The sequence below is a fragment of the Bubalus kerabau genome, chromosome 16, assembly GCF_029407905.1.
Source record: "Bubalus kerabau isolate K-KA32 ecotype Philippines breed swamp buffalo chromosome 16, PCC_UOA_SB_1v2, whole genome shotgun sequence".
NCBI lineage: Eukaryota > Metazoa > Chordata > Mammalia > Artiodactyla > Bovidae > Bubalus > Bubalus kerabau.
The window spans coordinates 66,026,264-66,043,636 of NC_073639.1; the positions used below are offsets into that span (position 1 = coordinate 66,026,264).

At 39.7% G+C, this 17,373-nt stretch overlaps 1 protein-coding gene across 7 annotated transcripts in view; it reads left to right on the plus strand.

Annotated features, from left to right (window-relative positions):
• HECTD4 (HECT domain E3 ubiquitin protein ligase 4) overlaps window positions 1–17,373 on the plus strand; it is a 170,887-nt gene that overhangs the window by 34,938 nt on the left and 118,576 nt on the right. The window lies entirely within an intron of this gene.

Below are 17,373 nucleotides of genomic sequence, written 5' to 3' on the forward strand. Positions count from 1 at the left end.
GAGTCTCATTAGAAGCCTGGGGACTTCTCTGTGGCTGCGACTCCGAATTCCCAATCTGAGGGCCTGGGATTGATCCCTGGTCAGGGAACTAAATCCCACATGCCACAACTAAAGACCCCACGGGCTGCAACTAAGAGCTGCTGCTACTGCTGCTGCTAAGTTGCTTCAGTCGTGTCTGACTCTGTGCGACCCCATAGATGGCAGCCCACCAGGCTCCTCTGTCCCTGGGATTCTCCAGGCAAGAATACTGGAGTGGGTTGCCATTTCCTTCTGCATGTTTTGTTTGAGGGGCACTTATGTGCACTCTTGGGTAGCATCTTTAGTCATTTGCTCCTCAGTAAATATTTATTGAGCACCTGTTACCTGCCAGGTTCTCTGGTGCTTGGGATACATTAAGGAACAGAATAGACAAAGTTGTAATCCGTATTGACAGAGAAAAACATTTTTTTTTCAATTAATATGAACTAATGTTAAGGACTGGAAAAGGTCAGTTTTCATTCCAATCCCGAAGAAAGGCAATGCCAAAGAATGCTCAAACTACTGCACAATTGCACTCATCTCACACTAGTAAAGTAATGCTCAAACTTCTCCAAGCCAGGCTTCAGCAATACATGAACCGTGAACTTCCAGATGTTCAAGCTGGCTTTAGAAAAGGCAGAGGAACCAGAGATCAAATTGCCAACATATGCTAGATCATCGAAAAAGCAAGAGAGTTCCAGAAAAACATCTATATCTGCTTTATTGACTATGCCAAAGCCTTTGACTGTGTGGATCACAATAAACTGTGGAAAATTCTGCAAGAGATGGGAATACCAGACCACCTGACCTGCCTCTTGAGAAATCTATATGCAGGTCAGGAAGCAACAGTTAGAGCTGGACATGGAACAACAGACTGGTTCCAAATAGTAAAAGGAGTACGTCAAGGCTGTATATTGTCACCCTGCTTATTTAACTTCTATGCAGAGTACATCATGAGAAATGTTGGGCTGGAAGAAGCACAAGCTGGAATCAGGATTGCCGGGAGAAATATTAGTAACCTCAGATATGCAGATGACACCACCCTTATGGCAGAAAGTGAAGAGGAACTAAAAAGCCTCTTGATGAAAGTGAAAGAGGAGAGTGAAAAAGTTGGCTTAAAGCTCAACATTCAGAAAACGAAGATCATGGCATCTGGTCCCATCACTTCATGGGAAATAGATGGGGAAACAGTGGAAACAGTGTCAGACTTTATTTTTCTGGGCTCCAAAATCACTGCAGATGGTGACTGCAGCCATGAAATTAAAAGACGCTTCCTCCTTGGAAGGAAAATTATGACCAACCTATATAGCATATTCTGAGAAGGCAATGGCACCCGACTCCAGTACTCTTGCCTGGAAAATCCCATGGATGGAGGAGCCGGGTGGGCTGCCGTCTGTGGGGTTGCTGGGAGTCGGACACGACTAAGCGACTTCACTTTCACTTTTCACTTTCATGCATTGGAGAAGGAAATGGCAACCCATTCCAGTGTTCTTGCCTGGAGAATCCCAGGGACAGGGGAGCCTTATGGGCTGCCATCTATGGGGTCGCACAGAGTCGGACACGACTGAAGCGACTTAGCAGCAGCAGCAGCAGATAGCATATTGAAAAACAGACATATTACTTTGCCAACAAAGGTCCATCTAGTCAAGGCTATGGTTTTTCCAGTGGTCATGTATGGATGTGAGAGCTGGACTGTGAAGAAAGCTGAGCGCCGAAGAATTGATGCTTTTGAACTGTGGTGTTGGAGAAGACTCTTGAGAGTCCCTTGGACTGCAAGGAGATCCAACCAGTCCATTCTGAAGGAGGTCAGCCCTGGGATTTCTTTGGAAGGAATGATGCTGAAGCTGAAACTCCAGTACTTTGGCCACCTCATGGGAAGAGTTGACTCATTGGAAAAGACTCTGATGCTGGGAGGGATTGGGGGCAGGAGGAGAAGGGGACAACAGAGGATGAGATGGCTGGATGGCATCACTGACTAGATGGACGTGAGTCTGAGTGAACTCCAGGAGTTGATGATAGACAGGGAGGCCTGGCGTGTTGCGATGCATGGGGTTGCAGAGTCGGACACGACTGACGACTGAACTGAACTGGTTGTAAAACCTTTGCTGGAACACCCTGTCCCTAGATCCTCCTGTGTGTGCCTGGCTCTTTCCCATCATTTAGGTCTTACATAGAATGTCACCTCCTCAAAGAAGGAGATCAGTCCTGTGTGTTCTTTGGAAGGAATGATGCTAAAGCTGAAACTCCAGTACTTTGGCCACCTCATGCGAAGAGTTGACTCATTGGAAAAGACTCTGATGCTGGGAGGGATTGGGGGCAGGAGGAGAAGGGGACGACAGAGGATGAGATGGCTGGATGGCATCACCAACTCGATGGATGTGAGTCTGCGTGAACTCCGGGAGTTGGTGAGGACAGGGAGGCCTGGCGTGCTGCGATTCATGGGGTCGCAAAGAGTTGGACACAATTGAGGGACTGAACTGAACTGAACTGAATGTTATTTAAGGGGCTTCCCTGAAGGCTCAGCAGTAAAGAATCTGCCTGCAATGCAGGACGCACAGGTTCGATTCCTGGGTGGGTAAGATCCCCTGGAGAAGGGAGTGGCAGCCCGCTGCAGTATTCTTGCCTGGGGAATCCCATGGACAGAGGAGCCTGGTGGGCTACAGTCCACGGGGTGGTGAAGAGTCAGACATGACTGAGCGACTGAGCACACAGGCAATGTTATTGTGTGCTTTCTACCTGCCAAGTGCTTTGCTCAGTGCTTTATTTCAGGGGAAGCCATCAAAACATGCTGAGATTTAAGTGCAGAGGATGAAAAGAGGAATGAATCTAAGTGTGCACCCTCAAGAAGTTTACAGTCTATCAGAATCCCTCTGGTAACAGTATCTATAGAACTTAATTTTAATTGAGCATATTAGAATCCCTCCAATGCACAACTCAGGATTGACAAATTTTGCAAACCAGACTGTTTCCCTAATGGGAAGTTGTTCGTCAAACTTAATGTCAGGTGGCAGTAGTTAGTTAGGCTACTAACTAATTACAATTAGTTAGGCATACATTCAATCAAGTGTTTACTATAGAGCAGGGTTTTTCAGCCTCAGCCAGATAACTCTCTATTGTGGGGGCTTCTCTGTACATTATATGATGTTTAGCAGCGTCCCTGGCCTCTACTCAGTAGATGTCAGTTTCTATACTTGTGACAATCAAAAATATTCCTAGTCATTGCCAAACGTCCCCTGGGAGTCACAGAGAGTCTCTGCTCTAGGCGTTCGTGTCCCTGGACAATCAGCAGCTCTTCCAGGAGGCAAAGCCAATGGCAGCATCACCCAACATTTAGCTTGTGCCACCAGCTCACTCTGTTCCTACAAATGTGAACTGCTTGGGCTCCTCACACCTTATACTGGAAATACAATCCTGTACAGTGACAGTGTATCTGCAGTGTCACTAAGTGCTTATCAGCGGTGGGGATAGTGATCTTGATCTGCTTTTCAGAGCTAGAATAATCAGTGGGAATTGCATTTTTTATTATTAAATTTATTATGAAGTCAAATAGTATATATGTGAGGTATACATAAGTATAACTTTGAATCTATACATAAAATAATTTTTTAAAATATGTATTCTGTTTTTCCACCACCCAATTAAGAAGTGGGTCCTGACCAATACCTTTAAAGACCCCTGCAATGCTGTACCATCCAACCCTCCATCTCTCCCACATAGGAAGCACTGTCCTGAATTTTGTGTTTGCTCTTCATTATTGTTTTCTCATATTATGCACACAACTCTAAACATTACAGAGCTCAGTTTTGTGTGTTTTAAGACCTTATTATATAAATGTAGTATGCCATAATATGTTTTTTGTGACTTGCTCTTTTTTCTGTCCTACATGTGTTCTGGGATTCTTCATGTCTCTGTGTGTAGCTGTACTTTTATTTTCACTGATGTGTAATTATATGAATACATCACAGTGTGTCCATTTTGTTGCTGAATGTTTGAGTGGTTTCCAGTTTTGTTGTGGCTGTAAACAACGGTTCTGTGACTCTTCTTGTACTTGTCATCTGGTGTTCATGTGCAAGAGTTTCTGCAGGGAATTACCCAGGAGTGGATGGCTGTATTCTAGGCTCTATCTGTGGAGCAGGCTGAAGGATGGCTCCCAAAGATATCAGGTCCTAATGCCTGGAGCCTGTAAATGTTATCTTATGTGGAAAGAGGATCTTTGCAGATGTGATTAAGTTAAAGATCTTGAGCTGGGGAGATTATCCTAGATTATCAGGAGGGCCATGAACACAATCACAGATGTCCTTAATAAAGGAAAGGCTGATGGAGATTCCTCGGAGTACAAGCGGAGAAAGCCATGTAATCACAGAGACAGAAACTGAAGTGATGTAGCCACAGCTGAGGGCACCAGCGGCCAGCCAGAGGTGGAGGAACCAAGAGACACACAGTTTCCCTGAGCCTCTGGATGGAGTTCGGCTCTGCCAACACCTTGAATTTGGCCCACTGATACTGATTTTGGACTTCTGGCCTCCAGAACTGTAAGAAAATAAATATCTGTTGTTTTAAGCCACTAAGTATGATGATTTGTTATAGCAGCTGCTGCAAACTAAAACGATGCTTTTTCATTTGGACAATGCCAATTGTTTTTTAAGGTGTTTGTGTACCAATTTCTGTTTCCACCAAAAGTGTCTCAAAATTCCTGTTGTTTTGACATTCTTCTCAGCACTTAGGTATTTTTGCATTTTACCAATAAGAGATTTTTCTAAGCAAGTATATTAAATTTGGTGTAAACTTTGAAAATTTTAGTCTAGAATGCAAAAACAAGCAAAAAACTGAATATGCTAATAAGGTAAAAATGTTGATATTGAATACTATAATAATGAAGATAAGGGGTTTGGCTAAATTGATAAATATGCTATAGATACTGTATTATACTTATTATTTCTCTTGCCTTATCTCCTAACCACCGAACTTAGTATGTTCTCTACACACTCTTCTTTCTTTTGAAAATAATCCAGTGATGGGGGACTTCCATTTTGGTCCAGTGGCTCAGATTCCAAGTTCCCAATGCAGAGGACCCCCAGTTCGATCCCTGATCAGGGAACTAGGTCCCGTAGACCATAACTAAACGATAATTAAAGATCCCATGTGCCACTGCTAAGACCTGGCACAGCCAAATGAATAAATATTTTAAAATATAAGCTGTTTGGACTTAACTTTAAAAAATATCTACTGATTCTTTGGTACTCATTACGAGTCAGCATGCCCTTTAGTTGCTGTTTGCTTTGTTTCTGTTTTTACTGTATCCCATGTTAAATCTTTTCGGCTAAACATAAATTGGTAAAATAGTATTTTGTGGAGGATGGGCAGTGGGCAGTAATTATAAACTATTTGCTCAATAAAATAGTGTATTTCTGTATGTATTTTGAGCGAACAGATTTTTAGTCATCAATCTCAGAAAATGTTACCATTCCTTTGTCTCATGAATTATATTGTTTGATGATAAACATATTGCCCATACTAACAATAATTGTAAATACCTTAGGGATGAATTGCTTTTGGCAGTTTAAAAAATAATTTTAAAACATATATCCTCATTTGATTCATTTGTTTCTTTTGGGTTCCTTAAGGGTACACATTTAACCAGATATATTTACTTAGGAAACTGGATGAATCATAGTTGTTTGTAACAGTTTTGAGAGGCCCAAGAAAAAGTTTCTATTAGCAAAATTAAGTGGCAAATTGAGATTATGGAATCCTAGCATTGGGAGAGGAAATTTTTATCTGCCATTTATAAGAACTGGAATAAAATCTAGTTTCTTCTTGATTGTGCCCAATGGTGGGGCTCTTATAACCTCTTCAGCTTTTGGTTTTGACAAGCTTTTTTTTTTTTTTTTTTTTACCAAAACCCTTTTCTTATAAAAAAAATTTGGACAATTATCCCCAAATATTAAAGTAGACGGAGGTGCATAACAAACCCTTAGGTACCTATCACCAACGTTACCAGTTTTCAACACATAGCCAATCTTCTTTCAGCTATACTGCCGCCTGTTTTCTCTCTTTCTCATACTATTCCCATATTATTTTAAAGTAAATACATGACATCCTATCACTTTATCCATAAATGTTTCAGTATGTATCTAAAGAGGTGAGGAATCCTTAAAAACAATCATAATCTTTCATATCTTTAACTTTTTAAAATATAATTAAATATGTAGACAGCATTTGCATTTCCAGTGGTCTTATGATTGTGCTAATATTTTTAAAAAGATTGGTTGTTTAAATCAGGATATAAATAGGACACACAATGACACTGGTTGATTTTTTTTTTTTTAATATTTATTTTATTTTGACTGTGCTGGATCTTAGTTGCAGCATGTGGACTCATAGTTGCAGCATGCATGTGGGATCGAGTTCCCCAACCAGGGATCAAACCTGGGGCCCCTGCATTGGGAACATAGAGTCTTACCCACTAGACCACAAGGGAAGTCCCAGGTTGATGTTTTTAAACTGCATGTTACTTCTCTCTGTTTTTTCCTTCCTCTGCCTTGCAGAAAGTTGGTTCTTTGTCCTGTTGAGTTTCCTTTGGTATTGTTGAGTCGCTAAGTTGTGTCTGACTCTTTTCAACCCCATGGGCCACAGCATGCCAGGCTTCTTTGTCCTTCGCTGTCTCCTGGAGTTTGCTCAGATTTGTGTCCATTAAGTTGGTGATTCTATCTAATCATCTCATCCTCTGCCACCCCTTTCTCCTTTTGCTTTCAATCTTTCCCAGCATCAGAGTCTTTTCCAATGAGTCGGCTCTTCACATCAGGTGGCCTAAGTATTGGAGCTTCAGCTTCTGCATCAGCCCTTCTAATGAATATTCAAGGTTGATTTCCTTTAGGATTGACTGGTTTGATCTCCTTGCTGTGTCCGAGAGTCTTCTCCAGCACCACAATTTGAAAGCATCAGTTCTTCGGTGCTCAGCTTTCCTTATGGTCCAACTCACATCCATACATGACTACTGGAAATACCATAGCTTTGACTGTGTGGACCTTTGTTGGCAAAGTGATGTCTCTGCTTTTCAGTATGTTAAGTTTGTCATAGCTTTCCTTCCAAGGAGCCAGCGTCTTTTAATTTCATGGCTCCAGTCACCGTCCACAGTGATTTTGGAGCCCAAGAAAATAAAGTCTGCCACTGCTTCCACTTTTCCCCCATCTGTTTGCCATGATATGATGGGGCCGGATGCCATGGTCTTAGTTTTTTAATGTTGAGTTTTAAGCCAGCCTTTTCACTCTCCTCTTTCATCCTCATCAAGATGCTCTTTAGATCCTCTTCACTTTCTGCCATTAGAGTGGTATCATTTGCATATCTGAGGTTGTTGATATTTCTCCTGGCATTCTTGATTTCAGCTTGTGCTTCATCCAGCCTGGCATTTCTCATTATGTACTCTGCATAGAAGTTAAATGAGTGGGGTGACAATATACAGCCTTGTCATACTCTTTTCCCAATCAGAAACCAGTCAGTTGTTCCATGTCTGGTTCTAACTGTTGCTTCTTGTCCTGCATAAAGGTTTCTCAGGAGACAGATAAGGTGGTCTGGTATTCTCATCTCTTGAAGAATTTTCCACAGTTCATTGTGATCCACACAGTCAAAGGCTTTAGCATAGTCAGTGAAGTAGATGTTTTTCTGGAATTCCCTTGCTTTCTCTGTGATCTGAAGAATGTTGGCAATTTGATCTCTGGTTCTTCTGCCTTTTCTAAACCCAGCTTGTATATTGGAAGTTCTCAGTTCACATACTGCTGAAGCCTAACTTGAAGGATTTTTGAGCAAAACCTTACTACATGTGAAATGAGCGCAATAGTATGGTAGTTTAAACATTCTTCAGCATTGCCCTTCTCTGGGATTGGAATGAAAACCGACCTTTTCCAGTCCTGTGGCCTCTGCTGAGTTTATGCTTCTTGCACCTGCCTGGTATAGTTTAACATGTTTTTTTCTGTCCTCTAAATTTCCTGCAACTTTATCTCTGGATCTCACTTCTAGATCAGGATTCCATCAGATTTCAGATTTTTCAGAGCACTCTCTGTACATGATTTCCTTTGATCTTAATGGTGTAAACCCCTCATTTCTATAAATGTAGAAACACAGAGAATTTAAGTAAAATGACTAAGTGGAGAATTATTTGCAGAGGCTCAGCTAGAACTTAGTTTCCTTAACTCAGTGGTTTGTAATTTTGGCTGTGTATCTCATTCACCTCTGAAGTTAAGCAAAACAAATGCCTAGATATTTTGAGTTAATCGGGCTGGGGTGGGGCCCATTAAATATTATCTGAAAGCCCTCAAGGCAGTTCTCAGTGTTTAGCCAGGGTTAAAAGCAACTACCCTAACTCATATCTCATGTTCCCTCCTCTGTCACATATATTTTCTTCATCTAATTAGAAGATTCTTACATGGAAGAGGAATAGTTATTTTCCATTGCTCCAGAAGGCAGAAATATAATTAGCCCAAATGAGGGAAGGTTACTTGGATGTAACAGTGGGAACCAGCTGTACATCCTAAGAGCATTATTCTTGGAATTTATGTATCTTCTCAGTCATTAATTTATCAAACATTTATATGCCAGACACTGATACAAGTATGAATAAGACATGGTTCCCTCTTTCAGAGTTCACAGTTGAAATAGGGGTACCGATTTAAATAACATTATAGTAGAGTGTATTATACATCTTGGGGGCGGCATAATTTCCTTTTTCAAGTTGTTATATTTTTGTATTTTTAAATTGTCATCAGTGGCTTTCTTACTAAGATATTTATGCTAAGCATTTAGTGACTATGTCACAATGATAGTCTTTTCATTAAATATGTAATTCAAGCAATAACAAGTAAAGTTAGTCTTTGCATAGTTATCTTTTTTCTTTAAATAGAAAAAATAATAAAATTTATAATAGCATTGAAACCATTTTGAGAGTTCATTTCTACATCTTTCTCCAAATTTTACTCTGTTGATTACTAAGCATAGAGGGATGATTTGTATTGGTTTTGTCAAGACTTTGGTGAAAAAAAACGATTTTGTAACATGGAGAAATTTTTAGATTTGGACTCTATGCCTCAGATCAACTTTGAAGAGTCACTCTACATACCACTCACTACATTTCCTTCATGGACATCTGCCGGTGTCCAGCCCTGGTGGATCCAGGGAATTCGAAGCGGGGACGGCGTCGGCGAAGATCAGGAAACAATTGCTTAATTAAACGTTAATTAAGGATATAAAGAGTGGTTAAATAAGGATAGCTCAGTGAAGAAATTCAGTGGAGAAAAGAGGCTGAAATAAGGATAGCTCAGTGAGGAAATTCAGTGGAGAAAAGAGGCTGAACAATTCAGCCAGGTGAGAGAAAGAACGACATGGGGAGACCAAGTTTCCGTGAACAAGGCCCGCACTTTATTTTTCAAAGTAGTTTTTATACCTTAAGTTATGCATAGAGAATAATGGGGGAAGGGGTAGAGTCATGCAGTAAGCCAGGCTTTCTTCCTGCAAACTTATCATATGCAAAAGTTTAGGTGATTTGCATCATCTTCTGGCCCGGAGGCCTGTTAACATTTTAAGACCTTTCTAAAGAAAACTTATTTTTCTCTAAAGGTGATTAGTCAGACGCCACCCTCCAAAAGCATTTAAGTTGCATTCCTATAGGGCAAAGGTGTGGTGGGCTGTAACAAGAAAAAGAATTAACTCAAGGCTCCAAGGTTACAAACATTAAAGGTACTACTTACACCAATTACATTAATCAATACACTGCCAGGGACACAGCAGATAAGGGATATGGAGACTTAGCAGTAAACATTGGCCCAACAAGTGAAAAACCCTTCACCAATACAATTTCTAATCAATCTTTTAACTGCTCAAAGGACTCTGTATTTGGACAGTTTAGAACATCTCATGCCTCTCACAGTTGGGAGGCTCTGAGCAATCACATGTGGCCGGAAAAACCTATTCAGGCAGGCTAGAGGACTTCCAAAGGAGTTTGTAGGTTGAAACACTATCACACCCAGGAACTTTATTAACTGGAGCTATAAGTTAACTCTTTTTTCAGAGAGAGGTAGTGGGGGACAGCCCCCACCATAAAGTCAGAGGTGTAGGTGAGAGCACAAAGCAGAAAGTAGGCAGACTCTGGTTTTGGGGGTAGATGCTCGAGAATTTCCAGGGGGACTCCTGAGGCTCGATCCCGCCTTTGCGGATGCCGAGCCTCCTTCCTCATGACCTTTGCCACGGGAGGAGTTCCTCACGCTGGCTCCTGGCAGTGATAGACTTCCAGTTGAGCTATTCCAGATCCTGAAAGATGATGCTGTGGAAAGTGCTGCACTCAATATGCAATATGCCGGGAGATGGCTCCTGGCAGACATCATTTATTAAAAACAAATCACTGAGGCTGGGATGGGGGTGGGAGGGAGACTGAAAAGGGAGGGGATATATGTATAGGTATAGCTGATTCACATTGTTGTATAGCAGAAATCAACACCGTTGTATCCTCCAATTAAAAAAAAGTTTAAAAATTTAAAAACAAAGTAATATGAAGTGGTATAGGGAGAAAAACAAATTCATTGAGGAACTTTCCTTGTTGCCCAATGGTTAAGACTCCATGCTCACAATGCAGGGTTCCATCCCTGGTCAGGAAGCTAGATCCCGCATGCCGCAACTGAGTTCCCATGCCTCAGCTAAAGGTCTCACTTGCCTGCAACGAGCTGCAGCCAAATAAATAAAAATAAATATTAAAAAACAAATCTTTGATACATCTGTTGAAATAGCAGGCACATTTTCTCTTAGAGTTTGTATCTGACCCTTTGATAGAGGTATGTCCTAGATAATATGGGAATACCAAAAGGTTATCTGGGACTTCCCTCATGGCTCAGTAGGTAAAGAATCTGCCTGCAATGCAGGAGACTCAGGTTTGATCCCTGTGTCAGGAAGATCCCCTGGAGAAGGAAATGTCAACCCACTCCAGTATTCCTGCCTGTGAAATCCCATGGACAGAGGAGCCTGGTGGGCTATAGCCCCTGGGGTCATAAGAATTAGACATGACTTAGCAACAAAACTTATAAAGCAACTAATAATAAAAGGTTATTCTCGGAAGGGGAAATGAGAGGAAGAAAAGTGTGTTTCAAAGTTGATGGTGGAGCAGAGCTGAGTTCTGAATGATAGGTAGGATTTAAACTTAGTGGTATAGGACATTCAGGCCACATTAGCAGGGAGATGGAAAAATAGAACCCTGGTCATAGAACATGACAGAAATGAAAACTAGGCAGGGATTAGGATAAGATGGAACTTTTATGCAAAAAGAATTTGAACAGTGATTTCTTACATTTAGGAGTCCTCAGAGTTCTAACAGTTGTCTCTCAATAAAAACTGCTCTCAGTTTATCCAGCGATTTGGGAGAAATCACCACGTGCTGGAGTTCCAGAACAGAGCCAAAGCTAATTAGCCTGGTAACAAGGCAGAGTCCATTCCTAGTTTTGGCACCAAGCTAAGGGCTAAAACTCATGAATTAAAGTGTGAAGTTTATTCGTGGTTATCAGTTAAGACCATTTTAAAAAATAGTTGCTGATTAGAGTTTGAATACATACAAGACTGAATAAGGTTGTGCAGCTTCAGGGTCTAATTTAATTGATAACAGATCCACTTTTGATTTAGGCTTTTGTATTAGAGATAGAGTTCCATCCTTTGATTCTTGATTCATTTACTTGGTTCATATGAAATCTTTCTGATCTTTGAGTTGCCAGATGCAATTCAATTTGACCATAACTGCCATCTTCATAATGTAAAAAAAATTGTAGGAAAATCTGTAAAAGGGTTTAAAAACTCACTCTAATGTTTGAGAGAATTTTGGTATTCTGTTGACTCTACTGAAAAGTTTTGTCCTGGGGTTGCAAGTCGGGCCAGTTCAATCTGCTTTGGAATAATTCATGTATAAATTCATTTTATGCTGACAGGTTCATATAATGAATTGAATCAGTTAATGAACCTTACTAGGGAGTATAATAATTTATTCATAGTAGGGAGTGTAATAATTTATTTGGAGCTTCCGTGATCCTGAGTTTTAAATCTCGTTTCTTTTTGGAGAATGAACAGTTCTATTGTTCACTGATAGTTCTCAGCATCTGTGGTGGTCTCCCCCATCCCACCACAGTCTTCCGCCTAACGAGCCCTACAGTGAGAAAAACTGCTGCTGAAGTACAATAGATGGGCCTAATGAACTGACTTAAAGAAAACACTCCTTGTGGTCCTTACGCTTGTGCTTTGTCAGGTACATCCCCCAATGTTGATTATATCAGCTACCATTTGTTTGACTAGGAGTTATTAAAGACAGTGCTTGCTGCTGTAAAATACCAGCTCTAGTTATGACTACTTTTCCTCAATATAAACTATTTAACTTGTCATCACAGTTTTTTTTTAATAGTGGGAAAAAACCCACCTGTTTATATTACCTCAAATATTAATGACATTTCAAAATTGAATAAGAATGTTTTACCTTATTATAGGGCATATACAATTTTTATACTGCTTTTTATTGTTGTATAGTTTTAATTATTTTTAATTTATTCTACAATACTCCTTTATGATATAATATAATTGAACACTTCTGAATTTTGAAATTGCTTCTACTTTTTCCACTGTGATAAGATTGCAGTGAAAATCTCTCTGTGTGTTTTTATTTCTGGAATGTTTCTTTTGGATAACTTAGAAATGGGTTTGCTTTCTGTTTCTTTGAGAGGTAGGAGATTATATATGTTTTAGCTACATATTGACCCTTTTAGAGAATTACATCTCTGGTATTCTGAACAGCAAAGTATATGGAAATTGAGATTTACATTTAGGAGGGTATAGTAGTTCATTCCCTAATCTTGATTTTTCTACTGATTTATTAGTCTAGTTAATTTCCTAATGTGTATATACAATATCTTCTATTACCCGAAAAGCCTCTATATGCTTATTCCTACCATATTTTGCATCATGACTGGTAGGTATATGTTCTGTGTTTCCCAAATGAAAAAAAAGTTGGTTAAAATGATACAATCCTCTCTAACTCTTCTGTCGATACTGGAGTCTTGTTCAAAGCTAGATATGGCTGGTAAAGAATATTTTGCCTCCTTTCTCTTAGCTTTCCAGAATGATTGTTTTTTAGCTTCAAAACATGTATGTCATGTATGATGAAAAATTACATTAAGGCTTTGAGTTAATATTTTGAGTGTCATTCCCTTAATACTTGGGTGACGTCAGCATTGTCACCAACGTCCAGTTAGTAAACCTGTCTTCTGATTAAAGTTGGCAGGGATCTTCCCTTTTCCTTAAATAGCCTTTTTCCTTTTTTAAAAAAAATTTAATTTTCTAATGATATTTTGGTCTTTTATCTTCTTGATCAAGAACTGTTACTAAGAGTAGTGGTTTTATATGAGCATCAGAGACAAATTATTTAATATTCATAAGTACCAGAAAAGATCCTCCATAGCTAACTCACTAAAACCCAAAGGTATGATCTCTTTCTCTTTATAAAATGATTTTAGGCCATGACTTTCAAACTTTAGAATTCTTAAAAACAGCAGCATATCAGACAGTTCTTAGTTTTCATAAGAGGCCATTGAAATGGATAATGCTGAGTAACCTAATGGATTTCTGAAAGCATAGTATGCTTTAGGTACTGCTAAATCAATAAACATAGCAGTCACTTAAGTGTGTATATTATGTATTATTTGGTTAATCAAATCCTTTCAGAATATTTGTCTTTCAAGTGGAATGCTAAAAATATAACTAAAGTGCTTGTAAGAAATAGAACCATCAGAAAAATGTAGTAGTATGTATTTTTTCAGATAATCTTAATATTTGAAGTTAACCTCAGATTCTGCCATATACATCATTTTATGAACCATGAAGGAACATATTTCAGAAGCATTTAGTAATAAAAGTAAATAGTTGAGTTTAAAGTTACTTTCAGAGAAGGCAATGGCAACCCACTCCAGTACTCTTGCCTGGAAAATCCCATGAACGGAGGAGCCTGGTGGTCTACAGTCCATGGGGTCGCTAAGAGTCAGACATGACTGAGCGACTTCCCTTTCACTTTTCACTTTCATGCATTGGAGAAGGAAATGCAACCCACTCCAGTGTTCTTGCCCAGAGAATCCCAGGGGCAGGGGAGCCTGGTGGGCTGCTGTCTGTGGGGTCTCACAGAGTCAGAAACGACTGAAGCGACTTAGCAGCAGCAGCAGCAGCAATGTTACTTTAGAAAAGGCAGAGGAACCAGAGATCAAATTGGCAGCATCCATTGGATCCTAGAAAAAGCAAGAGAATTCCAGAAAAACATCTATTTCTATTTCATTGAATATGCTAAAAAGCCTTTGACTGTGTGGATCACAATGAACTATGGAAAACTCTTAGAGATGGGAATACCAGACCACCTTATTGAAAGTTGCTTGGTTGTGTCCGACTCTTTGCGACCCCATGGACTTCTCCAGGCCAGAATACTGGAGTGGGTAGCCTTTCCCTTCTCTAGGGGATCTTCCCAACCCACGGATCAAACCCAGATCTCCCGCATTGCAGGTGATTATTTACCAGCTGAGCCACAAGGGAAGCCGGAGAATACTGGAGTGGGTAGCCTATTTCTTCTCCAGGAGGAATTGAACTGGAGTCTCCTGCATTGCAGGTGGATTCTTTACCAACTGAGCTATCAAGGAAGCCCCTAATTGCCTCCTGAGAAATCTGTATGCAGGTCAAGAAGCAACAGTTAAAACCACACATGGAACAATGGACTGGTTCCAAATTGGGAAAGGAGTACATCAAGGCTGTATACTGTCACCCTGCTTATTTAACTTACATGCAGAGTACATCATGTGAAATGCCAGGCTAGATGAAGCACAAGCTGGAATCAAGATTGCATGGGGAAATATCAACATCAGATAGGCAGATGGCACTACCCTTATGGCAGAAAGCAAAGAGGAACTAAAGAGCCTCTTGAAAGTGAAGAAGGCGAGTGAAAAAGCTGGCCTAAAACTCAACATTCAGAAAACTAAGATCATGGCATCTGGTCCCATCACTTCATGGCAAACAGATCGGGAAACAATGGAAACAGTGACAGACTTTATTTTCTTGGACTCCAAAATCACTGCAGATGGTGACTGCAACCATGAAATTTAAAAGATGCTTCTTCCTTGGAAGGAAAGCTATGACCAACCTAGACAGCATATTAAAAAGCAGAGACATTACTTTGCTGACAAAGGCCTGTCTAGTCAAAGCTATAGTTTTTCCAGTAGTCATGTATGGATGTGAGAGTTGTACTGTAAAGAAAGCTAAACGCTGAAGAATTGATGCTTTTCAACTGTGTTTAGAGAAGACTCTTGAGAGTCCCTTGAACAGCAAGGGGATCAAATCAGTGAATCCTAAAGGAAATCAGTCCTGAATATTCATTGGAAGAACTGATGCTGAAGCTGAGGCTCCAGTACTTTGGCCACCTGATGTGAAGAACTGACTCATTAGAAAAGACCCTGATTCTGGGAAAGATTGAAGGCAGGAGGTGAAGGGGATGACAGAGGATGAGATGGTTGGATGGCATCACCGACTCGCTGGACGTGAGTTTGATCAAGCTCCAGGAGTTGGCGATAGACAGGGAAGCCTGGAGTGCTGCAGTCCTTGGGTCGCAAAGAGTCAGATACAACTGAGCGACTGAACTGAATGATACTGAATTGTTGTTTGATTCTTGTGTCCAATAAAAGCCTATATTGAATTTTTCAGGAGTTGCTTCATATAACATAAGTAGCTGCTCAGTGTAGCATAAGTAAAAATGTATCTGGAGTGCATATGTATTGTGTATCAAAGGGTTTTACTGGGTAGAAATCACAAAATCAATATTGAAAAGCTTTTTAAAAATGTAACAAAATTTGTTTAGACCTTCATAACTTGAGATGACCAAATTTAAAATTCTATGGTTTTTCACATTAAAAGTATCTCAATCTTTGATAACCATGATGGTGGAAGCTGGTTACTGACTTTTTGAGGGGAGATCTTAAAAAAAAAAAAATAGGCAAGCTAGCTTCCTTAGGTATGATTACTTCAGGGTAGATAGTCACCTCTGAAATGGGATCCTTTCTAAAGGAATTTGTAGTTATTTTATCTGCTACCATTTGTGAAAAATAATCAAAAGTGTAATTTGTGTTTGAATCTAGACAAAAGGGTGGGATGATGAAATTTGTATGACTTGATGGTAAAGGACATTATAATCATTATCTGTTGGATACTGTTTAGTAAAAACTAAATAGAAATGTCCCTAGTTCTTATTTTTAATAATATGATTTGCAGTATAGCTTGACCCAGTGATACCTAGTTGAATACAACTATTGCCTGGTTAGAACTTTTAAAAATTTTATTTAAAAATTATCATATGGTAAAATTGACATTTTTTGGGGGGTTAGTACAGTGCTATGACTCTTAACACATATATTAATTCATGTAACCACTTAGCACATGTAAGAGTCATGCAACCACTTAGCACATGTAAGATTCATGCAACCACTTAGCACATGTAAGATTCATGCAACCACTTAGCACATGTAAGATTCATGCAACCATTTGGCACATGTAAGATTCATGCAACCACTTAGCACATGTAAGATTCATGCAACCACTTAGCACATGTAAGAGTCATGCAACCACTTAGCACATGTAAGATTCATGTGACCACCAGTGCTGTTCAAGGTATAGAACAGTTTGTCTTCATGAACCTTCTTATACTCTCCCTAAATAGTCACACCCTGCGTGTACCCCAACTTCTGGCAACCATTGATCTGTTTTTTTTAATCCCTATACATTTTTCCCCAGGAAGTAATAAATAGAATCGTGCAGATGGAACCTTTTGAAATTGATTTCTCTCACTCAACAAAATGCCATTGAGATTCACTGAGGTTGTGGGGATCAGTAGTTCATTTCTTTTTATTGCTAAGTTGTTGGTTGAAATGTTATGGCATTTGGATATTATTTCTGACCTGACACTGGCACTGAAGTTTGAATTGGTTGCTTTTAACTGGGTTGACTAGTTTTTTAAATCAGTTAAATGAGATATACATGTAGTTAATTTTCTGAATTAGAATGTTTTTTTAAACTGAACATTTTTTTAGTTTAGTGGCTTGCATGTATAGCTAAGCTAGGCAGTTACAGGATTTAAGGGCAAAATTTGAGGTTAAAAAAAGGATTTTGCAGTTTATGAGCAAAATAGAATGACCTATGACCCTTTAAAATCCCAGTGCCAATGACTTGACAGCATTTTCTTTGCTTTTGTTCCAAGCCTCTTACCACTCTGACTTTCTGGTCTACTGAGAACCAGACACCTCTGGTGGCTGATAATCTATT